The sequence below is a fragment of the Barbus barbus genome (genome assembly GCF_936440315.1).
Source record: "Barbus barbus genome assembly, chromosome: 10".
Lineage (NCBI taxonomy): Eukaryota > Metazoa > Chordata > Actinopteri > Cypriniformes > Cyprinidae > Barbus > Barbus barbus.
In genome coordinates, this window is record NC_136738.1 from 2138337 (window position 1) to 2166177 (window position 27841).

General features: G+C 39.0%; 1 protein-coding gene across 1 annotated transcript in view; it reads left to right on the forward strand.

Moving 5' to 3' along the window:
- The window catches only part of bmpr2b (bone morphogenetic protein receptor, type II b (serine/threonine kinase)), a 74110-nt gene that overhangs the window by 2239 nt on the left and 44030 nt on the right, over window positions 1-27841 (forward strand). The window lies entirely within an intron of this gene.

Here is a 27841-nt window from a genome sequence, read left to right on the forward strand (position 1 = left end):
AATGTGGTAGATGGATATTATTTTCCCATGTTGTGTGCAAGAATTAATTCAAGCCTGCATCAGTCACAAGGCATACAGAATTTTGTGGGTTACTAAGTGTTTAATGTGTGCTAAATGCACTACTACTGGTTGGGAATGTATTTTGGGTTCAGCTTGACCTCGATGAGATAATGGTCTCTGTCTCCACCGGTACAGTAGATTAGGGAGAGGATGGGAGGGGATGTGCTCTATCCCTTAAAGGTGCACCCAGTCGTTTTCCCCAATTATAATGTTTTACTCCTAATGACATTAGATCAATTGACAAAAATGTTTAAAATGTTGTATACTTGCATTAGAAAAACCCAGAAAATGCTGTTTTATTCTACATACAGTGGGTCGCTCCCTCATGGAGGCTGCCGTAAAACACAATTTTAAAGAGTTCTGTAATTTATTTATTTTTTTAAATAAAGCTGTTCTTTTGAAATTTCTATTCATCAAAGTATTCAGAGAAAAATGTATCACAGTGTCCACAAAAATATTAAGCAGCACAACAACTATTTTCAACATAAATGTTTCTTGAGCCCAAATCATAAAGTACATTTTACAGTATATTCAAATAGAAAACTGATTTTTTTAAAATGGTAATTAAGTTTATAATATTACTGATTTTACTACATTTTTTGTTAAATAAATGCAGTTTTGGTGAGCAAAAGTGACGTCTTATAAAAACATTCAAAAAAGCTCTTTGTTTTGCCAGTATTTTAAATGTTTCTGTCTTTGAATGCAGCAAGTGCGTCCACAAAATATCTCCCATTATATTAATCCAGACAGTTTCTGGCTATGTAAATAACCCCAGTATTATTTTTGAGAAATGGGAAAGCTAAATTCAGAGGCTGTATTTATTTATTTTTTATAGTTATTATGAGTCACCACTTCAGCTATGATTTTCAGTTTCATCTACAATCTAATAAACCCCCAGGGTGAGCACACTTATAGAAATGGCACATTCACATCTCCCATCTAGTTTATCTCTTGAACGAAAGCTTCTTAACAAATTCCTTTAAGTTCTGCGTCATCGCCATACGGATCCTCCTTAGTTAACATAATTGTACTGGGGTCACATATTCCACCAAACCCACATGTCCTGTGAGGAATGCAATTTCAGCTTTGCGGTTGAGACTACAGAGGTAAGACCACACAATGAGGTTACAATGGAGACAGACACGGTAATTAAAAGTGTGGTCTTGTCCAATCATGCTGGTGAACCGGTTCGAGGGCTCATCACAAGCTCATTTTAAAGCCGTTAGGAGCTGCCACAGTGATTTAGATGGGAGTTAGACCCTCGACGGGTAGTTAGTTTCGCTTGAAGGAGTTTAGCACCGTAATGTACCGCCTTTAGGCTTGGGCCCTGCAGAAACCAGCGAGAGGACGGTTTGTCGAGCATGGAAAAGATTAAGATGAAGGGTAGGGGAGGCTGTGCTGTGTGTGAGAGTCATTACCCTGTCTGTGACCGCTGTGAGAGCATAAAGCTATGGATCTTTTGCCACTCTGCTAAGCCCATCAGCACCCATTATTCACACACACTCACATGTGTGTAACATTAAGGCTCTGGTGATAGGTCATATGCAGTATTGGCACTTTTTAGAGACTCTAGCTGTGCCACGAAGAGAGATATTGTGTTCTCGGTCAAGGACGTTCTGTGGAGCATGCAGTACTGTGCATCAATTGGTGAATAATGGGCTGTGCACCATGTTAGAAACTTTATATGTCCATTTATTCTTGAAGGTACCAACCATATAAATAGTTGTCCAAGAATATGATGATAATCATCATATCATGGGTCTTCAACAGGGGGTCTGCAGTGGCTAATTAATGTTAATTCGTAAACTAATTTTAGGAAAAAAATGAAAGTGTTTCCTATTCAAAATTACTAAGTTAGCCTTTAACTAACTACATTTTTAAAAGCATTAAAGTTTTAAATTTATAATTTATCTTCCGCTAAAGTTAAAAAGGTAGCTCTCCCAAAAATGAAAATGTATCGTTATCATTTACAAGCTGTTCCAAACCTGTATGAATTTCTTCCTTCTGTGGAATGTAAAAGAAGATCATTTGAAGAATGTGGGTAACCAACCAGTTGACGGTCCCCATTGACTTCCATAGAAAAAAATACAATGGAAGTCAATGGGGACCATCAACTGTTTGGTTACACACATTCTTCATAATATCTTCTTTTGTGCTCCTCAGAAGAGAAAAGGTCATTAGTATTTGACTGTGCTATACACATATTTATTTATTTATTTAGTCATTTAGCAGACGCTTTTATCCAGAGCGACATATGTGACCCTGGACCACAAAACCAGTCATAAGGGTCAATTTTTCAAAATTGAGAGTTATACATCATCTGAAAGCTGAATAAATAACCTTTCCATTGATGTATGGTTTGTTAGAATATGACAACTGAGATACAACTATTTGAAAATCTGGAATCTGAGGGAGCAAAAAAATCTAAATATTGAGAAAATCGCCTTTAAAGTTGTTCAAATGAAGTTCTTAGCAATGCATATTACTAATCAAAAATTATGTTTTGATGTATTTACAGTAGGAAATTTACAAAATATCTTCATGGAACATGATCTTGTCTTAATATCCTAACGATTTTTGGCATAAAAGAAAAATCAATAATTTTGAGTCATACAATGTATTTTTGGCTATTGCTGCAAATATACCCCAGCGACTTAAGACTGCTTTTGTGCTCCAGGGTCATATATTATTTTAGGCCGTGCTTAATGTGCGATAATTATTTTTATAGAAAATATAACAGGAGTTCCTTGCTCCATCTCTCTATTTGAGTATTATCATCTGATCCCATCACGCTGTGCTTTTTAAAAGAACCTGCTGCTGTTGCTGCTTGAAGGTGGTGCTCTGGTTTTCACATTTCTCTCTTTTCATCACGCTGAAGGGGTTAACATAAAATGACACATGGGGTAGTGTGACGTTGGATCCCGTTCTGTAATTATCCAAATATATGATTTCAAACGTCTGGATTTAATATCATTTCCTTTGAGGTTTTTCGTCACTCTAATTTGAGCGTTTGATGAGCAAAGATAATTATCTCCACGGAATAATAAAACGAGTGCAAATTAGCACAGACGTGACGCTCTTTGATATTTCCTCATATTTTCTTTGAAACACACCGTGGTCCCACCGCAGCGGCGTGTTTGTTGCCCTGTGTCTTACGTGTTACCCCCCTCCCTGTCTGCGTCTGCGAGCTCTGTCGGCCTTTAGGAATTTGCCCGTCTGTCTGTGGGGGAGGGCAGGAAGTGGGAGTTGGCTGTCTCACTCTGTCAAGCATTTCCACGTTCTTTTGATTTGTACTCTGATAGTGCTTCAGTATGGGTGTGTTGTATGCATGTGTGCGGCACTGCTCAGCACTGGATTGCATGTCATGTCAGCTCGGCGTCTGCATTTCATGCTGCGAGTGTCACATATATATAGCTTTCCGTAGTGTGACACTTGAAAATAAAGCCGCAAACGTACAGATTTTGTGATATTGAATTTCTCAGTTGTTTTTCGAAATGCATTTTCGCTTATTTGTATGTTTTGCAGTTTGTGTGATGGGGGTCTAGAGTGTGTAGCCCTGTACTAGCAGGATTTAGACTAAACAATGTGTCTCTCTTTGGCTCCAGGGCCAGGCGGCTGAGTAGGGGGAGGAAAGAGAGAGAGAGAGACATTCCCCTGCGGTGACGCTAACCCCCCCGTTACACAGTGCCCTCCGTCTGTAGCTGAACTGATTGAATCTGAGACCCCTCCTCTGATAGACTCCCCCCTCTTCCAAACGCAGTTCACACACTAATTGAAAAATCATTTCACTTGAGGAATGTAATGTGGCCCCTTTGCAGTTCTCCACGTTGCTTCGGGGGGCAAAACATCCTATTCCAGATTTAATTTCGATCTTGTTCTTTCTATGCACCTGTAATCGCTCGGTTTCTAAGCGCCGCTTATTTCGGTGTTGTTATTTTCCTCGCTTACTCCCATCATAAAACTACAACTCTGGTTTATGGAGTCTTTGTGGTGTTTACAGTCCTTCTGAGTTGGATGGCGCACACTGTGGTGGATGAAACACACACCAGTGCTTAATGAGAGCTGATGCTGAACGCTACAGGGTTCTGGCAATTCTGCACCATGCTTTTTACTGTAACTGTAATTGTTTTTACATTTATCCCTGCTTGACAAGATAGTGTTTGTGTAGTGAGAGCAACAGGGAAAACTGTTTAGTCTTGCAAAGTGTTGACTGTTGTCATTAAAACTGGTACATGTTGTAGATTATTATGGACCTGGATTATGGTCTGGCTCTAATATCACTTAACAATATAACAAATACATCTGGAAATTTCAAACTGATTTTTAATCTCTTTTAAAACTTGATTTGATCAAGTGGTATTTACCAGATGTCAAGTCACCTTTATTTATATAGCGCTCAAAGCACTTAACAGTATCACATTGGAGGATAGAGTGTCAGTAATGTTTAATGATAAGATTAAACACTCAATTTTCAGTTAAAGGCATTTCATTATTGAATTCAGTGATGCCATTGTCTAGCTCAGTTTAGTTTAAATAGTATCTGTGAAATCAAATTGACGATAATCGCTAGAAATCAAGTGTCCCCAACAGAGGCGACAGCGGCAAGGAACCAGAACTCCTCTGAGACAGAATGGAGAAAAAAACCTTGGGAGAAACCAGGCTCAGTCGGGGGGCCAGTTCTCCTCTGGCCAGGATATTATTGTTTATGTATTGATTTAATTAAAATTTTAAATGTATAAATGTATTATATTTCTATTTTTATATAGATGTTGCATAGGTCATACAAGACTGACTCATGCATTTTTGCATAAAGGTGAAGACTCTACTCAGTGCATGTTTTGCAAGATTCCCCTTTCTGTCAAACATATTTTATTGGCCTTTCCAGCTTTTAATGTATGTAGAAAACTCTTTTATGAAGTGAACTCACTTAAAGAGTTTAGTATAATTTTGCCAGAAAAAGTTTTAATTTTTACTTCTTGGGTAATATAGCTTGTGTTTGTTTGTTTGCTTAGTTTTATTTGTTATACTTGTATTTTTTCAAATAGTTTTTGCCATGAAAATAGCCTGTGATGCTGACATGGCATTAAATAAATATATATTACTACTATATAACACTGTTTTTACTATATTTGCAGCCTTGGTGAGCATAAGAGACTTCTTGCGAAAACATAAAAAAAATATTAGCTACCCCAAACTTTTGAATGGTAGTGCGTGGCTGTATGGAGTTTGCATGTTCGCTATTTGTGTTGGTGTGGGTTTCTTCCACATGCTGTTTTTTCCTCACAATCCAAAGGACCATTGGAAAAAATAAATTGCCCTGTGTGTGTGTGTGTGTGTGTGTGAGAGAGAGAGTCCTGAGATGGACTGTCCAGGGTGTTCCCCGTCTGTGGCCCACGAAGCTGGGATAGGCTCCAGCATTCCCACAACACTACAGAGGGTAAGCAGTTCAGAGAAAGGATGGATACGAAGGTGTTCATAACCAGTAACTTGTGCAATCAACAATGTTTCTCATGACTCTTTATTGAACTTAAATAATTTCACCAGGCATGCAATGCAAATGATTTTATTTTAATCTGATTGTCATTATATGAAAAAATAATGGCCCGTCCTCTAACATAAAGGTGTCCATTAATTGTCTAATGTTATGGTTTATCAACACTGCGACGTTCACGATGCTTCTGCTGTTATTCTAATCGACTTCAGAATTCACACAGGATAGAGTAAAACTATTTCAGTTAGCCTAAATTCAACACCAGTAAACATTTAGTTAATCTAATAAAATAAATTTGGCTGAGATTAATATCAAAGCAAGGACCAGCGCCGTTTTTCCACTTTGAGCACTGAGATGCAAACACTCAAGCTCTAGCTCACATTAAAATGCATTGGCTCTCCTCTGGCTGTCTGCCACATTCAGTCCATCGCTCCATTCCTCTTTACCCCAGCTGTCTTTGAGCACCGTTACGCCTGCAGTTTACTCGTGAAATAACAGATGCAGCTTTGATGAATTGATTTGTTACGTCGAAGAATGATATGTGACCTGCTCAAAATTGCTTTAAAATTGTGTGGCTTGTACAAAATGGCATAATATTTCTAAGTAACTGCTTTTATTATGTCAGGCTCTGCCATTTGTTTTGCACAAATATAGCAGAAATGTAAGAAATCTCCTTTGGATTTACATTTATCGCAATTCCTCTCCTGCACCGAGATACTGTGGTAAAGTTGATGTGTAAATACCTTTGAGTTGGACGAAGCTGGGCATTAAGCAGACTTTACCCCACAAAGTTGAGCCGCATTGCATTAGGACAGCTTGGCGAGTGTCATAGCCACTCCAGCGCAGGGAGGGGGACCCGTTCTCTTGCCAACAGCGCCTACATGTCTGGGTGGTGAGAGGCAAGTGCAAACCAGAGCTCTCTGGATGGGAGGTGTATTTGTGGAGGGGTATTTCATAACCCTGGCACGGCTTTCTCTGTGGTCAGAGGCTCAATTCTGAAGCTGTTCGAGCTGCCCTCCGACACAGTCACACGGCAAACCTGACGAGCAAAGCCAGTGGAAAACGTGAGAAGCAGACAAACCTGTCAGCCGTTAAACATCCCTGATCTTGTTGCTGTGTAGTTGTCGGTGCATGAAAGGACTAGGCTGCGTGTTAATGTGGCTTTGTTTTGAGGTAAATTTTGTATAACTTTTTTTAAAGTTGTGAGAGTTTCTACTGAATTATGAACACACTTCATGTAGTGTGTTCATAATCATTCAAATAAACATGCTTCTTCCCCGTGGAAGATGACTGTTGACACATTCAACATCAACATTAGCTCTGCCGTCAGTGGCTTGACCTTGAGCCAAAGCCTTCAACGATTTATGAATCCCAGCAAGCTGGATTCAAGATAATTTGTGTAGTATTTAAGTTTTAATGAGGTACAAATTCAGCCGGTGACAAAAATAGTTTGCCGCTGTCAGGCCCTTTGTGTGATTAATGCTGTCTGGACACAGGTTTAGAAACTAGGAGATTGTAGACGTGAGTAGCCCTGATGGAACGTGTCCTCTTTCCACAAGCTGTCTTCGTCTAGACCGATGGCCAAAAACAAAAGTGAAACTAAAATGTCAGGCAAGTCATTGATATGTCTGGACAAATCTAGTTTAAACAGGAAAGTTTTTAGAAGTGTCCTTTTTTGTATTCATGTTGGTTTCATAAGTTTAATAGCATTTTGAACAAATGTTTTCACTCGACGGCAAAAAAATGTCATGCGGTTTAACCATCGTGTAAAAAGTAATAATATATATTTTCTTTGCATGTTTTAACCACATATCTGAACCATTAATGTTTTAAGCATTTTTATTTGTGCTTTTTTTGTACTTTTTTTTATTATTGATATTATTAATTCATGAATTATGTTTTTGGGTCGCACCATGTGACATTGCACAACCAGAACTGATCTTGCATTGTCATAAAGAGGTCAAATGATCTGGTATTTTAGGAGAACCTTGACAAACAGTCATGAGGGTTTGCAGTTCTTTGCGTTCACTTCCTGTTTTGTTTTTTCAACTTTCATTTGATATGTTTTTCAAATATTAATAAAGCAGTGCAGCAGTTCTTATGTGTCTCTATGAAATAATAAGATTATTCAACTACTTTTCTTTATTAATTTAGTTATTTTAGTTGATTTTTATCTACCTTATGATATATTTTTTGCTCCCAAAAACGTCAAAAATGTATTTTAATCATTGAAGACATGTATTCAAGTCATTTTGAATTAAATAATAGATTGAAAATAAACGTCACGTCATTGACCTATGCAGCGTATCACTTGCTGCACAATTGTGGCCTCTTTTGTCGCCATTGTCTTGAAATGGTATTGTTTTAAACAGGGCCTTGCCTGCTTCATCTTCTGTCCGGTTGTGTAGGTGTCCTCTCCTCATATCTCCACGACCAGCCATGTGGCTTGTAAGGAATGTGGCAGCACTCAAGTATCCGGGTCCTTCACCTTGTTAATTAGCTTGAGGGCATGCAGGAGTGTCTTTAATTACTGTCTCTTTCTGTAATTGTCGAGGAAAGAGCCAGTCGCTTAGTGACAGTCATTGCGGTCGTCTCTGCTAGCCGTGGCTTTCTTTTTTTATGAAGTAGGATCTTCTCGCAGCAGGTTCCCATAGTGACAGCGAAGGCCTGTGGTTACCTTATGTTCAGCCAGTTTTATTTCCCCCTACCGCATTCACAAACCTCCTGATCCTTTGTACGGATAATCTTGGACTTCCTCCTTGCTGGTGATAGGTAAACAAGTCTGAAGATTGCTAATCTGGGCCTTGTAATGGGGCGTGATGGATAGAGAAGGAGACAGAGACGCCATCTGGCCGAGTAGTGGTCTGATCTTAATGGTCTTAGTCCATCTACTATTCAGGCAGTAGGATTAGAAAGTGTGGAATCTCTTTGAGATTTACGTTCCTGCAAGCAGCTGATCTGAGATCTGTTTCAGTGGTTCTCTCATGATGGAGATTTGGGTGACACTGGGAAAAAGACACAAACTAGATTAGTTCAACTAGTGGAGATTCAGTGGTCACAAGCTTCTCTTCTCGACCAAACGTACAGGACAATGCAAATGAAACAAATCGGGATGCAACAACAAATCCATAAAATCAGTAAAGGTGGATAATGACATGATCATCAACAAGTTTCATTATTGACTAGTTGAATATGTCACATATTTAAAAAAGCAATGCCACTTTGCAGTAGTGAGAAATGCATTTAAAAAGTAATTACTTGTGCCTTACCATGAAAATTTAATTAAAATAATGCAATTTATGCTATTTTTAATTAAAATAATGCAAAATATGTAATATGCATTTTAAATAAGACGTAAGTATATTTTTGTGCTGTATTTCTTTATATTTTGCTATTATTTAGCTGTTCATCCTTGCATATTTGTGACAAACAGGTCATTACAGCATCATATACGAGCTTATATCCATCTGTCTGTCTAGAAACATTGCAATTGTGTTAGTCACATACATGTGTTTTGATGTCTTAATGTGCAGTCACATTGTTTGTCAAAGTTTCTTTTCTTCGTAGGAAGGAATCCACACGATTGGGAAGATTTTGTAACTGGTTCAGATTTGGCTTGTTAACCAACAGAAAGCTGCTTGGCTTGAAAGTGGCATTTGTGTGAATGGTGCTTCATCTGTTGATAATACACTTTTTTTTTTTTTATCTGCAACATTTTGTCAAAATGTGACTGCACCTTTAATGCGAGGAATGCCCTGTAGAAGTGTGTGTGTCTATCTGGAATTCTGGAGAAAAAGTTTAAAACAAAATCAATTACTGACATCACTGAGGGTCATTTTAGTTTGTTTAGTTCCATCCATATATTGCGTTGCTGTTTCGTACTAAAAGTATTTTCCAACTAGTGAGGAACTCACCATTTTCTTGCCAAAGCCAATATGCACTTGGTGCTTGCCGAGTGGTTGTGTGAACAGAGCCTCACTCTTAAAATCTGTCTTAAAGGGGTCATTGGATTCCCATTTTCCACAAGTTGATATGATTATGTAGGGTCTTAACATAGTCTATAACATAGTTTGGTTAATTTCTCAATAGTAGTGTAAAAAACACATTTTTTACCATGTCAAAATCAGCTCTGTTTTTAGCAAGCCATTCTAGTCCGTGTCCCTTTAAATGCTAATGAGCTCTGCTGACCCCGCCCCTCTCTTCTGTGGGGTGACGAGCAGTACTGTTTCCTTCAGCCACAAAACTGGCTAACTAGCACATTATTAGGAAAGGTGATTTGCAAAGATTCATGAAAACCCCTTACACTCACTACTTCTGTAGAGGGAGCTGGATCATAAATCATTTGTGCGAACATAGACACATTTAAGCAGATCGGGATCGGTGCATTCCCTTCAAAACGAAAGTAGCATTAATCCTCTGCATCTTCAGCGGCTCAGATGTTGGGAGTAAATGACGACTGCTATGTTCATTATTACATTCAACAACAGAACGCCTCAATCGCTTAATCTGAGACTTCTTGTCTTCCCATGCACCGGAGTTGACGCAGTGGCGGACAGCTCTTGTCTTGTCAAGATGGTCTTGTCAATCAACTATCGTGGGAGGGGCCTGTACAGAACTGCATCATTCTGACAGAAGTCTCAGAACAGCCTGATTTGAGAGAGGGGATTTTAAGAAAACCACTGGGTGGATTTTTATCATTACAGGATGGATGTGTACACACACTTCCAACACACATTTATGTTCAAACAACTTGTAAAGTGAATTTTGCATCCGATGACCCCTTTAATTTTGACATAATGATTGCCATTGTCTACAGAGACTCTTCCCTCACATCTGATCCACACAGGGAGAGGGATCCACTGCTGGTTTAGGTCATTGTAATGGTGGAGTGTGTTGAAGACTGCAGTAGCTGTGAGTCTGCTGATGTGTCGGTGGTTCCTGCTGAGCCGACAGCTTCACTGCCCAAACACTTCATCCAGAACAGAGCGGCGTCTGAGGGGCTTAAGACTGTGCGTCTCAACCCTCCCCGTCCCCCTCGCCAGACCACCTTCCTCAGCCGCTGGATCATTCCAGCATTCAAGTTTAGTAGTTTCTGTATTCAACATTCAGAAGCAAATTACAATATTTATTTATTTATTTTTAAAAAGCTTATTGTATTTGGTTAATATTCTGATGTTGAGTTTGCTATAATGTCGTTCCTGTATTGCACACTCTATTTTTAATGGAGCATTTTGGCTCTGCTGTGAAAAGGTTTACCCATTAGAAATTGAATTGTCTTTTTGTGAGTCATCTGAGTATTTTGCCATGTTAAAATGACATGACCTTCACTAAACGTTCTTCACGTTCATTGACTGCAACTTCTGTAGAAAAACGCTAATAGCGTAGTGTTGTTTGCTGACGTAAAGAGTGAAAATGAATCAATAAAATACACTTACTATAGTGGTTTAACAGCAGAATCAATGGGAAAATCAGCACCTGTATAGATGAAGAAGCCAAAAAGTGTTGAGAAGATTTGATGATGGAGAAAATCCTGAGTCGTGATGCTCAAGTTGCTTCTTTTGTTGGACAGATAAGGACATTAATTATTGTAGACGCTCTGTAAAACTCACTATAGTGTCATTTGCATAAACTTCGAGACGATGCTGAGCCACACTGCAGATGGGAGTGCAGTGTCTAACATGATTGTGGTCTCAGAGCATACAGTACGCAAAGAACAGTGAATGTTATCATGCTAACAGCTAAACAACTAGGTACCTAATGGCCTTTTAGGACCTAATATGATTTACTCTGTAAGCTAGGCTAAGTTGTTTACTATAATCTAGTAGTTTGTTTTGGAATTATTATTTTTTTTACCTAATGCCAGAAGATTTTTCTCTGAGAGAAATAAAAACATGCTATTTTGTAAGAGCTGTAGCCTCCTGGTTAGCACGTGCACCCAAACACATCGACTCGTGCAGATAACAGAAGTTTGAATTGGATACAAGTCAAATTTATTGTGTCACTTCCTTTGTATCAGCTGTCACTGTCAAGTGAAAGTCTCAAAAAATGAAGGAAGGCCAGGTCTGTGCTTTTGTGGCGAAAAAATAGTCAAAACTCCTTTTGCTCAAGCTGGAGATGATAAAAGTTGGAGGAAAGAGGAAACCGGGGTTGAAATGAGGAAGAAATATAACTCGCGACTCACTCGCTGTGTGATTCATTCTGTTTTCCTTGAATACTTGTTGATTCTGTGTTTTGATCCTCTTCTCCATCTCTGTTGATAAGCTGAGCCCTCATTTCATTGGGCTGCTTCATTGCTTTTGTGCTATTCAAGTGTGTCTATGAGGTGTTTGTTTATTTCTGCAGCTCTCGGTGGAGTGTGTCACGGTCTACGTACGTCGTCCCGCTTGCGATTTATGTTTGCTGCACTGGCGCCGATCACCACGTCTTTGTTCTTTTGTGTGGTGTGTGTTTGTTTAGTGTGTTTTAGCAGTGGCATATGTCGAGCTGCTAATGTTGAATGTACGTGTCTGTCAGTGTTGTAAATAAGCGTCAGTAGACTGCCTGACAGTAAGTCACTGTAGTTTCTGTCTGTCGGGCCAGCAGGCCAGCCAATGTTTTCTTCTCTCCGTTCCTTTTTTTCTGTCCACTCCCCCTCTTCTTTTTGTACTTTTTCATGTCCCAAATGGCGTCGGCAATGCTGAGGGGAGTCTCCAAATACTCATTAGTGCATTACTGAAGTCTGGAAGTCTGCCAGCCACTCAGACGCGAGTCCGAGCAGTATTCCTCGGGAACTTACAGGGAGGGAGGGAAAGAGGTGGGGAATTGGCGCAAAGGAGGACTGAGAGAGAAAAATATTTTTTTTTATTGTCGAGTTTTGTATATCTGCAGGGGCTATTGTCTCTGATCCTCATCAGGACGAGGTGCTGTATGGTGCCGTTGTGCTTTAAAGCTCATTTTGGTTTCGACTTTTTCCCTTTGACATTTTCTACTTCCTCATCTCATTGGCGCACATGAAATATGAATCAGCAGGATTAAGCCTGCGTCTTGCCCATTGAAAAGCAGACAAACGACAGTTGCCTGAGAGTGTTTGTGGATTTTGAAGGTGGGCAGGGTGTAAAAAGAGCCCGGTGTGTTTGTGGTGAAGGTACTGGCACGTAATCAGATTCAGCGTCGTCAATCAGGAGGAGCAGCCGCTTGCTGTGAGCTCACGTTTCACACCGCAAAAGGTGACGCAGCTGCATATTAAACCTGCTCTCTCTGTAGAGTCTCATCTCTCGTTTTTTTTTTTTTTTTTTTGGGTGTTCATTTTTGGCACAGGATGTTTGTATTTAAGCCAGTTGAAGTGTTTACTTGTGAATCAGTAGACTTATGCTTGGTAGGAAATTGTATGTGTGACCTGCAGACTATCAAAACTGCGGATGTGCAAAAACAGTGTATTACAGACTTCTTGTTTGTCAGTGATCGGTGACAGATGCCTTCTCTCTGGGAGCAATTATGGGAGATAATATTAGCCAATCATTTTGATAACAGGCTTTGACACAGGCAATATTAGAGATGCTGTGTGATATTGGTGCACTGATATGTGAATTATTCAGTCAAAGGTAAAGAAAAAAAATATATATATAGGGTTAGGGTTTCCATTGTAATTTATATGCATTTTTTCTTACCAAATAAAAAGTATAGACCACAAGGTAGCCTGTATGTTTTTTTGTTTTGTGCACTTTTTCCAATTCCCTCCTCATGTAAATACAATTTCACGACTATCAAGTTTATAGATCTTAGTGAGAAACTCCTAACAACCATTTTTCATTAATGATCATTATTATAGAAAATACTCAATCTTGTTAACTAGAAAATACTTTATTTTCTGCATTTTTTAAAATATTTTATTATTTTATTTGCATGCTGAAGAAGCTGTCTCTACAGTCACGTTTCCTCACTAATCGACTTGTCACCCATTTATTGTGTGGATTTGGGTTAGGTCTTAGTAAACCAGCTTGAGCGTGAGTCATTGAGGGACTGGCGTCTGGATCTTACTTTTACTGCCTGAATGCATTGCATTCCCTGTATGTACTGTTATCATACATACTTCCTATTGAAGGAAGAGTGCAGAGGCTCATCGTCTCCACTATAATATACGATAAAAGTATGCTCCTCTGTACATTACTGCCTGCCAATAAATCACAACGTCATAATTTTATTTTGCAGTGAAGCTCATCTGATTTCATTGCAACCTGATGCCATGTGTCATCATGATTCTGTCTCGTAAATACGCAAAGGAATCTGTCCCAACAGATTGGGACTTGCACATCTTGACTGTCCACCGGTTCTCTACGCATGATCAGCAGTTCTCCTGGCTTTCATCGTCTTGAACACAAAATGCCGCTGTGAGCCCATTCAGCATTGATTGAGCAGCTAAGGGTTTTGGGATGGGTCAGAATCTAGGGCTATTGCCCCTGCTGGGACCCTTTCTTTCCCTCTCCAAGCCCCTCAAAGGAAGGGAAAAGGTAATGCTTTGCATGTGAATGTGCACCTCGGCATTAGATGTGTAAATAGCAGGCTGAGAGAGTAGCTTTATTCTAGCAGACGTGATTTTGGAGGCTCTACTCTGGTTTTGGCTTGGCGTCATTCAGATGTAAGATTGGACTATAAATAGTGGCTGTCCCACAAGAGCTTAGCTGACCTTATACTTTCCAACCAAGCATTGTTTTATTGAGCCAAGCTGGTGGCCTTGAGACAACGATTTGCTGTCATGAAAGCGAAAGACGTTACTGCCTCTGTAAATGGCAGACGAAAACTTTATAAGCTCAGATTTGACTGGTATTAGAGATGAATAACTGGTAAACTTTTCATGTGTGGATTTGGCATATTACAGTATTTTATTGCATTGCCAAAAAAAAATAATAATAAAATGTAACAAACATTTGAAAATAAATATAAATGATCAGTTTGTATTTAAAAAAAAAATGGAAACATTTAAAACAGACTACAGTTTAACAAATTAAAAAGCTACCCTTTTTTATAACACTGCTGTGTTATCATCAATTTATTATTGCTGATAAAAGTCTGGGGTTGGTAGGATTTCTTTTAGCATTCAACCCTGCTAAGATATTGACATCAGGCATCTGAAAATCCATATTGGTCCACAACTGTATCTCTAGTTGAATTGAAATGATGGTATCAGGGCTTATTCAACTCCCGAGTTGGAAACTAGTGCAAGTTTTGGTATGTTGAAAAATGTTTGGCATTGAAAACGTCTATGCTATGTACAATCCTGATTGTTGTAGGCCTAAATAAAGCACATAACTATCAGGATTCATTGCTTTGACTTCTGGTTGCTCCAGTGTTGATGTGCTCCTTCCAATAATGCAATCAGCTGTGAGGTCCAGGTTCTGTTGAGCAGATGGATGAACGTATGGAAGAATGGAGAAGTGAGCCGTGTCCAGGCGCTGGAGTGTGACCGACTAGGAGAGCAGGTGCTGTCCTCCATGTCTACTCTTACCATCAGTCTCGAACCCTGTCGATATCCAGCCTAACTGACCGTGGCTCACATGGAGGCAGTTGAGCATGTACAAGCTCGTGTCCGAGCATGCCTTTTATTCTCAGATCATCATTTTTAATTAGAACATGGTCTGTACGAGGCAGGGTGAAACTAAATTAAGTTTCAGACTGCTCTTTCTGCTCATCACTGTCAGTATGCTTTATAATAATCATTCATTTGCTTCCTCTCCTGTGATGAAGCTTCCTTATTAAGACCTTCCTTCCTTAATGAAGCTGAACGCGCCCTCATATCTAGGATTATATATGTTTATGTTTATTAATCTCTCTATGTTGTGAAAAACAAGGCAGACTGTAGATGGCAGTTATATTTACTGGCTATTTACTTTTCTTGAAAAAGTTCTTGGAAAAAAAAGAGTTTTTAAGTGAATGTAATCAATATGAATACAACGATTGCACTACAAAGATTTGGGTAAATGTATATGTATTTTCTTCAATTTTTTTTTTAAGTTTATTGAATTTTCTTCTGGGAACAGTAGTATAAAACAAAAAGCAGCTGTGCAAATTTAGAGGCCACCCCTGGTAGACTTCAAAAATAAATAATAATTAATTAATATTAATAGATAAATAACAATAAAATGATTTTTTACAAAGATTTGTGAAAATATGTATTTTCTTTTAAAGAAAAAAATAAAAGTGATCAAAAGACACAAGGTTTATGATTCAAATAAATGTTGTTATTTTGAATGTTATTATCTTTGTATTCATCAAACAATCCAGAAAAAAGTGTCACATTTTCCACACAAATTCTTAATATTTTTATGGAAACCATGACACAAACATAACTGTTTTCAACTTTGATGATAAGAAGGTTTTTGAGCAGCAAATCAGCATATTAGTATGAGTATTAGTATATTAGTATATAGCATATTAGTATGATTTCTGAAGGATCATGTGACGATGAAGACTGGAGTAATGATGCGGAAAATTCAGCTTTACATCACAGGAATAAATTACATTTAAATCATTTTAAAATGGAAAACCATTATTTTAAATTGTAAAAAAAAAAAAAAAAAAAATCACAATATTACTGTTTATTATTTAATGTGTTTTTGATGACATAATTGCCCTGGTGAGCATAAGACAAAAAAAGAGCAAAAAATCTTACAAACCCTAGACTTTTGAACAGTGGAGATTTTGAACTTGGCAGATGTTTTTTTTATTTTTTATTGTGGACACGTCATTGAACCTACTTGTCCCATTTAGAAATGTCTTGTATGCATGATTACTGCTGCTGTCTAGCCAATGAAGAAAGGTGCGTATTGTAAAATACTTGCTGCAGGTGGAGCGTGTGAGGACTTGTCCTGGTAGGAGTCTGACTGTCAGAGAGATTTGTTTGTAGTGCTAAGAGCGAGACCGTGGCATAACAGGGTGCGTCTGTGCCTCTGGTGGCTTCCCACAGGTGGGCCGACAGGTGAGCCGATAGAGAAGGAAGTGTTTCCTCATTCTCTGAGTGATGTAATTGATTTAATTGCGTCTGCTTCTGTTGATTCATACTCGTTAAACTCTCTTCTTGGACCGCTGCCAGCTCCATCCAGTCACCCGACTGAGAAAAACAGCTACAAGAGACGGTTCATGTGAATGTTTTACAGTTGTCGCACTAATTAAAGGCATCTTGTTTGACGAGATGACTCGGGGGCAAGTGCACCATTCAACAGGAAAGCAGGCGCATGTCTAGTTCCTATGCAAACCAAGAGGAAAAGGTGTGTATGGCCGCTGCTCTACACCAGTTTACTTTACTTTGTTTCCCAGTTCTCTGTCTGCTTTGCCGTAAGATAGCGTCTGACTTCCTCTTGCGACATTCACAGGTTTTACAAACGTGAGATTGTATATTTTTATGGTGTGCGTTTAGTCTGCTGCTACCTAGACACGACTCAGCTAGACCCAGACTCGTCTATGTGATGTCTGTTGCCTGGGGGAGATGCTGGATGATGGGACGGCATGCTCTAGACAAGTGCGTTTATTCTTCAACCCCTGCTATGACGGCAAACACAAAATGATGTTGTTTGTCATTGATAATGTCCAAATGTCCCGTATAGTCCGCACATCTTTGCCGCCGCCTGTGCCTTTGTAATGTAATTTAATTTTATATTTTTTTAATTTTAATATTTAAAAAAAAATGTTAAATTGTTTATTTTTATTAAATCAGTTACATTTATTCATGCTTTAATTCGAATCCATTTAATGTTTTAATTTAAATAAATTTAATTAAATGTTTTAATCCAACTGTATTTATTTTGCTTATTTTTTGAATTTTGTTCAAAAAATAAAAAAGAAGAATTTTGTTTAATTCTTCTTTTTTTATGTCAAAAAGAATCCAGTTGTAAATGAAAGAAGTAATTACTGTTTTGAAAATAGATATGACCGGTTATTTATACAAGATGTGGATTTAGACATTCAATTATCATTTTAACTCATATTTATTGAAAGTAGAGAGTAAGACAATTTAATAGAATGTCCAATTTTAAATGATATTAGACAGCATTTTTTCACCAAAAATATATATAGAATTTTTTTTTTTTTTTTTTAAATGTCTCTCCTGGAAAATTTTGTAGAATTTTTGTCATTTATTAAATTGAAAGATTCTACATGATTTTTATTAGTGTTGTTATTTGTATAGTGATTGCTGCTTTAGAAAATGTTATTGTAAATGATGCATTGAAATTATAGGGTTAATGTTGCCATGAATATAGCCATTGTTGCTGATATGCTGTTAAAACATAAATACATTTAATGGCAAAAATTTAAAAATTAGGCTACATCATATTCATTTGGAGAGTGGTATGGTATCTAATAAAACATTTGGATATTTTACTGTTTGTATCACTCTGCTTGTCTGTTTTTGTGGTTATTCCAGACCAGAGTATGTGAGTGGAAGCAGATTTTTATTTAATTAATTTTTTTATTTTGTGTGAGGCTGTATATTTTTGTAATTATGTTTGGAGACAGATGCATTCTTCTCATAAGTAATATTGTTACCAGGCAACATTGGTACATTAGCAGGTTTTCGTTTATCACCATTTTACAACTGCTTTGATTTATGGCTCAGCTAATCAGAATTCAGACTGGACCTGAACTGTTATATAAGGTCTGTTTTTCCATCTTAGGTTTGCATTTTTGAACTTTCCGTTCCTCTGTAGCCAGCTGCTGCACTGACCTCACCTTGCACCCAGTCAGACCCTCAGAGCAGCCTGATTTTTTATTTTTTTTTAAAGTCTGGATTTACCCAGACAGACAGACACCGAAAGAGACACGGGTTACATTGGCCAAAGCAGATTTAGGACCCCCTGGCGTTAAGGGAGAGCCGGGTGCATCAGAAAAAAGGAGGAGGAGGGGTCCAGACAGACTTAGCTGTTCCCCCACTTAGCCCCCCCAAAGTCTGGACATAGATACACACACACACACACACACACAAACTGCATTCTACACATCTCCCACCAGCTGTCAGGACACTAGGCAGTAGGATCTGGTCAGAGGTCATGATTGTTTATTAGGTTGAGTGTTGTTTTTGTGAGTTTCAGGTCAGAGTGCCCTGTTTTGTGGCGTGTAATCCCTTCTCACACATAAAATACACTAATGGCTCCCATTAGACTATGCCAACAGGCCGAATGTCTCCATTAAAGTGACATCTGTCCGTTTACGAAACACTTAGCCACGGTAACAGCAGTTTTACAGCTGGTTTACAGGAAACAAACTTCATTTCAGAATCACGTCCGTTTTGTTGCAGAGAAAAAGTCATTTGTATTGTTACGGTTCCTTCGGGGTTGGTTTTGTATTCTTGGGATTGCTTCGCTGTATTGCAGGGGCCATTTAGAAGGAATAATTTTGTGTTGTTCAGATGATTAATGACTGACTTGCAGGCCTCTCTTGTGTAAACATCCCTGTGTTCCTCTGCAAGCGACTCTCTGCGGGGCAAATGGCAACACAACTCAAACATGAGACTGAAGCGACTTCACTTATGCAGCTCAGATTTGTCCTAAGGAAGTGGGATTGCCTCTCTCTCTCCCTCTCTTTCTCTGTCTGCATTGATAGAGCCACAGGCGGATGAGCTGTACTGTAATGCACGGCACTAACACTCTCATTCCTGGAAGTCAAAGTCTTGAGAAATATACTGTCAAAGGGCCCACTGCACACTAATATCACTCTTAGGAAAGCATCAACAAATGCCTACAGAAGCTAGATACAAACTGCATTTTGGTGCTTGGCCATTTGAGTCCGTTTTGTGGTTTGAAGCAGTTATTTTTAATTATTTTACACTGTAAAAAGTAAGTCTGTAAAACAGCAGTAAGTACTGGCGGCTCATTACCAGGACATTATTCATTCATTTTAATAATGGATCATTTTATCCATTAAATGCATTTAATTTTTACATATTTTTACAATGCAATGCAGTGTAAAATTCTAAATACAGGTAGAACACCTGTAAAAAATTCCTTCAAATTAGTACAGTACACGGTGATTTTTAATCTAATTTGAGTGTAATTTTTTCATTCATTTTATGCAACTTTTTAATGTAATGATTTACATATTGTTAGGTGTAATATAGTAATATTTGAAAGTGTATTTATTTTGTTTTAGTGCTTTAACTCAAACTTAAGTTACTTGCCAAGGCAACATTTCTAATTTTGTTTAGTTGAAGTAAAAAAAAGTTGTTAAATTTACATTAATAAAAAATAAATAAATTAGGTGAAAACATCTAATATTATTTTTTAAATGCTTATATTTAACTTTTTAAGTTTATTATTTAATTTTTTTATTTTAATAGTTTTAGATTTAGTTAACGATGATAACCCTGGTTTGAAGCAAAGCTGCAACAACCAAATGATTAAAATTGATAATGAACAAGGTCAACACCTGATTAATTGTAAACCTAAAACATTCATCCTTGATGTCATATTACAACAGAAACCTGCAAAAAAAAACCAACACATTTGTAAAAAATGCCAGAGGGCACACAGAGAGCTGCATTGTAAAAAAAAAGTACAGAGCTGTTGTCCAAAGTGCTTCATATTAAACGCTTCAAAGAAAGTCATTAGCATAACGTTTTAGATGGACTAGGTTGTCGCAACAAGGCTTTGATATATATTTTTTTATACAGTGTATAGCATGCTTTACATAGTCTTCAATTTGCACGTATGCTTGAAGGAAAGCTTTGGGTAAGATGTAAGATTTGTATCAAAGAAATCATTGGATAATCAGAATACTAATAAAACATGTTTTGAAAGCAACACCGCAACCACATTGTTGTCTTGCATCCATCTACATCCGTTCTGCTTTCATTTTCATTGGGCTAATCTTATTGAGATGACCGTGATATAAAGCAGACATTAGTGGTAGCGTCCAGGGATGGAGAGCTGGTGTCCTGCAGAGGTAGATAGATAAGGTCTTGGATGGGGTGGACGAGACTCTGATTATTGTTAATAAACTGAGCAGCACTGCAAGCTCCACAGTCTCTGCTCAGCTCAATAAAATGCTCTCTGCCTGCTGATTTGCTAATTATCTAGAGGCCTGTTTTTGTTTTGGAAAGCATAGAAAGCCAGATGAATTTAAAAGCTTTTTAAGATAAATTTGACATGTTATTACCCTGCAGCTGAATATCACACATGTTTGGTGCATAGCCGTGTTCTTCAACTTTGATTAAAGGAACACTCCACTTTTTTTGGAAATAGGCTCATTTTACACCTCCCCTAGAGTTAAACAGTTGAGTTTTACCGTTTTTGAATCCATTCAGCGGGTCTGGCGGTAGCACTCTTAGCTTAGCATAGATCATTAAATCTGATTAGACCATTAGCATCTCGTGTCAAGCTTTAAATAGGAAAGTTATCGAAACTCTTTGGTCATTTTTGAGCGTGATGCTAACGGTCTAATCCGATTCAATGATCTATGCTTAGCTAAGAGTGCTACCGCCAGACCCGCTGAATGGATTCAAAAACGGTAAAACTCAACTGTTTAACTCGAGGGAAGTTGGAAAATGAGCCTATTTACAAAAAAGTGGAGTGTTCCTTTAAATGAGAGCACAGAGATACAATGAACACTAATTGTCCTGAGCTAAAGGGACAAAAGCTGTAAAGCAGTAATTGTATTATTTTTTTCGATTCGCTGTTCCTTGCAGCGAGTCGATGGCCTTGTCCCTGAGGCTCGGTAGATGTTAACTTTTGAAACCACAGGTCCAAAAAAATTCCTGCCTGTTATAAAGATGGAATTGTCATTTTTCTCTCCTGTGTTTGATCACTGCCTTGAGCTCATTCTCACGAATACATGGCTATGTAATTGCTGTTGCGGCCAAATGACTTTTTTGATTGCTTGTGTGAGCAGCTACTCGGTTCAGGGATCAAACTAGGATCAAGTACTCCAACTTCAATGTACACTAAGGCTTATGAAAATTATGGCAGTGAGGGAATCTCCAATTTTATTGCATCTATGACAGCTGCAATTATAGTTTCTAAACGTGTGGAATTTGTTTTGTTCTGTAAAAATGGTTTCTCCTGTCTTGGTTTAATGTGCTGAAACAACGTTATTAAAATATTAATATTGAAGCTACAAGTGCATTCAGGCATCACAACAGGACTATGCACAATTTGGAAATAGATTTTAAAATTTGAACATTTATCAGTGTTATAAATAATGCGTTTTTGAGCATTTAGATGATGACAAAGGTAATCCAAATGTAAAAAAAAGAGAGACAATGAGCATGTAAATATCCAATATCAGTAACAAAAATCTGTAAAACTGATTTGGTATCGATATATATTGTGTGCATTCCTTGGTCCGTTTGAAATCAGTAATTATTTTTGCAATTCAGTTTGATGATGCTAGTTGCACCTCCAAGCTATCAATTTTCATGTTGTATTATATCTGTGGAATATCCATTTTGTTTTAAATGAAGCATGCAGTACTTATATTGTGGTATTGAAGAGCAATATATGGTTTTACCTTTGAGTCACTGGTCTAACTACAAACACCACACTTAAACTTGAAGAGTATATTTGCAAAAAGCGATAAACGCCACTTTAAAAAAAAAAAAAGAGCTTATGGCTGTGCATTATTCTCCACATATAGCGGGATCTGAATCCTAAACACGTTTAGTCAAAACCGCCGGTATTATCCACTCTCAAGGCATCGTGAGTTCACGTTTTACTGCAGAAGCCGATAAGTCCATTCTAGCGAATCAGCGCGCTGTATTCAGGTCAGATAACAAGGTTACTTTCACTTTGAAAAGACGTGTTAGCTGAGAGCAGTTTCGTCAAAGCTGACTAAAAGTGATCGAGGATGGATCATTTCGACGAACTTGATGAAACTGTGATATCTTCTTCAGGGCATAAAAGGAAAATAAAAGCTGAAAAGCAGCGCGTTACAATGGTGAGGGAAAAGCTCCGTGTATTGCGTGTAATCGATCCATGCAGTCTATGATCACTACAACAGCAACGTATGTCAGGCATCTACATTGTCATCTGATTAAACGAGTGTTTTTTTTAAAACTGTAAAACATGAATTGTGGAATTATCTGCTTTTGTCAAAAAACAACTGTTTGAGTTATCTGCTTTTGCTATAAACAAACTTTTAATATATATTTAAAAAACATACTTTCAATGAACTTTAATTTTGTAAATTACCTGTATTTGTGTAAGTTATTATTACTTAATCAAAACAACCCAACTGCAGTTTGATTGACATTACTTGGAATGCGCAATAAAAAAAAACGTCATTTCTGGGGGAAAAAAATTATCGGTTATCGGTAATTTTAAAGTTATCGGTTTTTGCAAATGAACTCTTCACTTCTACACAAGATACAGTATTCCGTTTATAAAGAAAAAAGTCAGACAGCCTTCCTTACCTTACTATAGTACAAGGAAATTTTACATTACTCCAATATGCCACTTAATCTAACTGCCTGATGGTCTTGCATGATTCTGCCCTGCCAGATGGCCCTGGAATTGCTGAACCATCCTCCTTCCTTTCATTTGGCCCCTGAGTTGTCCTAGGCCGAGCTGGAGTGAGGTTTCTCCAGTGCCCCCTCCAGTGCCAGCGCTGCCTTCCTGTGTCTGAGAGCCAGCCTGACAGCTTCCCTGTCCATAGAGACATTGGCAGGAGATGGGGCTTGTGCCAGCCTCTCAGATAATCTACCCAAAAGGAAACGGCCACAGGCCCTCCGGCTCTTTGGCAGACGCAGCTTCAGCCTTTGGCCTCAGCAGAGACGTGATAAATTAATCACGATTTGTTCTCGGCTTAGATTCGTGTAGTCCTTTACTCTGATGTATCCTTTATAGAAAAGCGCAGTTTCGTTTTTCCCGGCGCCAGCTGACAAGCGAGTTACCGCTGTTGTGGAGTGCACCAGCTTTTTTGACTGCACTTCCCCTTTAAAATGAAGATTGGGAGGTGGGACTAACACAGACCGAAGGTCACCAGTAAGGCAGAGTTGAGTGTTATCTGGGGAAAATGCTAACAGGCCTCTGAGCGGCAGCTCTAATCTTGAGCTGGTGCACAAACAGTAGCAGGGCAGAGTCAGGCTGGTACAGACTGCCTCCACTGCCCCCAGAAACAATCCCACAATCCCCCTCTCTCCTCCCCTGCCCCCACCCTCCTCCCTTTGTGGTGTCCTCTCCCGGCGGAAAGCAGAGCACCCTGCCACCTAGGGGTGGAGAATTTTCTTCCGTCACCGACCAGACAAAAATAAAGAGCAGAGTCATTTGGAAGATTCGACGATGCCCGTCTTGCATGCTCGGATGGAGCGGAGCCAGTTGGTGAAAGCTGAATTAATCATGGTATGAGGAAAACACTTGACCAGAATGCTCTCATCCCAGCTGTACTGTGCAGGAATGAAAGGAGTTCAGATAACGCCGTCAGGCCTATTTCGGAGGAAAAACGTTATATGGTGCCAGCAGCACCTTTTTAATTTTCCAGTCCCCTAATATGCCTGGTTGACTATTGGTCACGCGTTATAAATTTTTATATCGGACAATTTCAGAGCTGATGACAGAGACATGATCCCTAGTACCTCAACAAAGTCTCTACACTGATGCAACACAACTAAATTGTTCCTATTATAATTAAGTGTGGTACTACACATAACCAGTTTGGCATGATGCGATGTGCCTTCAGTTGGCAGACACCTCTTTCCTATTTTTGTCAAGCTACGCAACTACCCTATCTAAAATAAAGCGGTATGCTGGCAGATTATTTTGCTTGTTTCAAGCAAAAACTCACTTCATTTTGACTTTTTTTCTTTTTCTTTTTCTGAAAACAAGACGAAAATCCTTCTTGATTTAAGAGTTTTTCGATATCTGGGCTGGAAACAAAAGACAACAAAATCTAAGTTGCATTGTAGCTATATTTATCTGTTATATATCAATAGGTATGTTTCCATCCAAAGATTCAAATTAAATTTATGCGCAAAACCGTAATATCGTTCAAAACATTTGCGAATAAAGCACCGTTTCCATCCAACGAGTCCAAGAGAACAAAATAGTCACTTCCTGGTAAACTGGCACTAAATATCACTAAGAAAACAAGGAGAAGCCACTGAATATAATAATTATGATAAATTACTTGTGCCTCAGAGCGAGCAGCCAAAACACAATAAACGCTGTCACTGCTTTCGGAGGCAGATGCCAGATGTTTGGAAACGCAGTCGTGTAAGACAATTATACTGAAATACTTTGACGACAGATTTTGCTCAGGCGTTTCAGAATGACCATAACGACATATAGATGCTGTGAATGAGATCGGTCTGCTTGTTAGTCAAGCTATCCCATCGTATAGCGCAAGTCACATGACTTTTTCAATGTGCATGGAGGAATTTATTCGGTAAATGTGTTTCCATAGTAGTTTATGCACATTTTTTCTTATCGGATAAAAAGTTTATCCAACTCAGATGTGCAGTTTTTTATGCACATTTTTTTAATTTATGCGCTTCTTGACGTTTCCATCCAGCGTTTTTTATTTATTTATTTTTATAAGTGGATGGAAACATAGCTAATGATACATTTTATTTTAGCTTTCAATTCCATTTATTGAGATCTGCTGTAGTCTTTGCTTCACCGCCTTAGGTCTGGGCTCTATAGGGACCGCTCACTGGTAAAGATCGCCACTAACTCCTGGAAAACCTTTGGAAGTCAGCCTGTCATATTTAGACTTTTGCCTTTGCGAAAGTGTTGCTTGTTTAGTGTCCCACATGCACGCTCAGGGAACAGAGTGTGTGCTGTCCATGGGAATGAGTCTGATACACTCTGATCAGTAAATCAAAATGTACAAAACGTTCAATATGAAAGTTTCTTAAATGTATTTTGTTTTTATTTAATGCACATATTTTATGTATGGCACATCATTTTACATGGGTACAGGGTTGAATATTCTCCATGTTTTTCAATTGTATGTGATGGAAAGCAATGGAAAGCCCGTTAATTTTGGGCATGGGAAAAATCAGCCTAACACAGGAACAAGACAGTCTAACCAGACCAAGACTGAAAAATCGGCATAGATCTCTTGCAGGCAGAAGTAAACCTCTTGCCTTCATCAAATTAATCAGTGTAGAAAAGAAGAGCTGAAACACAACCAATGTAAAAATGCTACTTCTCAAGTAACTAGATGTTGTTGTTTTAATGCAGAACCCATTATTCTGTAACATACCTCCTAAACTAGGCCAAAGAGCTGTAAACGAAGACAAACAAATTGTTTGTTGCCCTGTTATGCAGTGTCAGGTCGGCTTTATCACCATTCAGCTTGTAAGTGACTAGAAACATGGGTCAGTTATGAGAGAGGAAAAATCTCATGAGAAAGCTCCTTTGCCAACTCTATGCTAATAAACAGAGATTTTGTCTGAGTGACCTGCTCTAAGCGTCCTGCTGTTTTTCTCCAGCACTCGAACTCTAAGCCACTTACGGCCTGAGGCGTTGCTTTGGAGCCAGCCAAAACGCTAAAGTGTTTTCCTTCACCATGTGCTGTTTTGTGATTGCGTCCTGCTGTAGGCCACTCTTGTTCCTCTGCACCCCTGTGCTGTGGGGTAGGCACATGGCTTCGCAGACAAATTACAGGAAACTGTCGCGCCTAATGACCTGTCTCACTGACTCAAAAACAAAGACGGGGCCTAAAATACACAATCAACATGAATGTGATATTACACCCTAGTCAGTGAACAAAAACGCTCCCGTTCAGAGCAAAGAGGAAGACTCGTCATCTGGCTCAGCCCTCATGCACTCATTACCGTCAGTTGAGACGGGATCCTCCATCTTTCCCCCATAATTGGGAGGCATCTCTGAACTATCAGTGGCCCTTTACGGCCCCCAGTGGAGCTCTGTGTTTTGTCTTGAAGAGGGGCTCACAAACTGAAACAAATTATTTTTTTCCCCTCCAAGCTGCTGAGGGACCGTTTTGCGCCTCGGCTTCGGGTCGAGCAGCCCTGTTTTAGATTAAGGATTGGTCGGTATAATGAGGAGTCCTGCAGCGTCAGGCATCCGCAGCTACGCCGAGGACACATTCATCCGTGCTCGCGCTGCCACTTGCTGGTGTGTGTGCGGCGGGATGCAAACCGGTGCAGCCGTTTCAGGCTTCACTCCTGTAGAGGAGCAGACAAAGGCCTCCCCCAGGGACAGTTCTCTCTCTCTGGACTCGGAGGGGACGCGGATACCGGCGATGATGCTACCAGGGGGTTTTTCCCCCTCCCAGCTCACTTGTCTGAACGCTGTGAATACAATAGCCCAGATCCGTGACTTCACCAAGCCTGTGAAACGAGTGGCATTATGATTTTTTCCCTCTCGGTAACGCAGACGCTGGCCTGATGATTTGCATGACAGTGCGGGTTTGAGAGAGAGGATTAATTCACTGGATACAGTTGGGGTGAGCGCAGGCCAGCTGCGGCAGAGATTGCGATCAACCGACAGCAGAATTCAGCCCCGCTGGCTCTGCTCATGGAAATGAGGGCAGTCCCGTTGGCTTGGGCCCTTATCTGTCATCAAGGTTTTGTGTTCTCTAAATACACGGCAGTGCTCAAAAGCTTCGTTTTCTGCACGTACACTCAGCGCGCTGTTGTTTCCCCCTCCCTTCCCTTGTTGTCATGACAGTGACTTACGGGAAGCTTTGTAATGGAGTTTTTTGGGTGGTGCGCATTGTGTACGCATAAGCGAATGTGTATGTGGTTGGATGGAGGAGCAGCAGGTGCCGTGGAGGCCCCAGGTGTTCTGTTGTTTGGCTCCCAGCGTAAAGCCATCAGACTGTTTCAGATCGGTCCGATTAATCAAGGTTTAGCTATCGATCAGATTTACGCGCCCACATTCAACCTGATTATCCTGCGCACAGAATGAACTCTTCAACTTCCTCCAGGCAGGAAATCATTTTGTAGGACTGAAAAAAGTCAAGTAGGCGCACAGATTTCTGCATTGATTGTGGGGCAAATCTGTGTTAAGGATGAATGTACCGAGGAGAAAGGTTATTAAATTTATCAGAATATTTCATAAGTGAACATTCAATAAGCAGGGGATGTGTAAAACTTTGAATGATGTGTGTTTGAATTATGTGTAGTTTTCTTTGACATTCTTTATTTTGGGAATGTGTAAAAAGGCACGTTCATAAAATTGAAGAGTAGACATTTTAATTGTCAGTTTTTGTCTGAAAGTGTAAATATAACCAGTAAAATTCTGCATATTATTAATTTAATAATTTCTGACATCTTAAAAAGGCTAAATTAATCAAAAAGATATTTTTTTAAATAAAAACAATTATTATACTAAATTAGCACACTAACTTAAAAAAAGCAATTTT